A 1,098-nucleotide genomic window follows, 5' to 3' on the forward strand; every position below is an offset into this window, starting at 1 on the left:
TTAAGTTAGTTTAGATCCAAAATCTGTAGTTAATTTGTATATTTGAATTGATTAGATTATGTTGGTAATTGGTTAGACCCTCCCATTAATTTGAGTAATTAAAAACAAACCGGGTGCTTGGTGGAGGCACTGTTTGGCAAATGTTTGGTGTGTGGATGGGAAGTTTATTGTAAATGATTTTTTGACCACTCTCCACTTTCCACTTTTTCGTACTTGAAACGTCACATTAAGTTTACTTTTGTTTTTGGCTTAAGTTGGAGGACATTTTTGGTAATTATTTTGTCGCTAATTTTTTTACAAGAAATAAAGAATATATTTTTCAAAACAAATTAAGTTGGAAGTGCGTTCAAATCAAACCACCTGTTAACACCCACGGCCTTTGTTGGAATTTTGATTTTTCGGAAATGGAAGGTCATGACATTTAAGTCAAAAAAATAATTTTTTGGACCAATTTTTGGAACGTTTGGAGATTGGAAAAGCTTGGAAGATTGGATGATCGCACTTGGGCGACTGAAACTTCACGGAATGGACTTGGAGAAGACGCACAAAGTTCGTGAGTAAATGCGATACTTTGTTGGAGAAAGCAGAGACGCTGAGCTGCAAATTGAAAAGTTTGTTTTGGGCAATTATCTTTTGGATTTGGAGAAACAAAATTTGTGTTAAATGGATGAACAAAATGAAGGATTTCAAAAGGAAAGAGAACTCTTAAATTTAATTAAAAGGCGCAGAGCCAAACTCGGCGTTTTGACAAGAAAAAGAAATGACATTCATGCTTTAATTGATGCTGGAGAATCAAAACCCTTCAGAGATGAGCATATGAAAACTTTTAATAATTATTTAGCAGAGTTTATGGACTTACAATCTTCAGTTCAAAGACTTCTGAACGATGATGAAAAAGAAACCGATCACGGCGATTGGTATGAACCAAAGTTGATCAGTTTTAAAGAGTTCTTGGATGAGATCGAAACTTGGATGAATGGCGATCCTGATGCACAGAAGAGCGAAGTATGTTCAGCACTTGATGTTGAACAATGCCACAGATAAAGCATGTTTTTATTGTGTTTACTCTCTGTAACAGTTTAGACTTAAATATATATG

The sequence above is a fragment of the Poecilia latipinna genome, unplaced genomic scaffold (assembly GCF_001443285.1).
Source record: "Poecilia latipinna isolate Pla-1442-1.1 unplaced genomic scaffold, P_latipinna-1.0 Scaffold5492, whole genome shotgun sequence".
Classification (NCBI taxonomy): domain Eukaryota; kingdom Metazoa; phylum Chordata; class Actinopteri; order Cyprinodontiformes; family Poeciliidae; genus Poecilia; species Poecilia latipinna.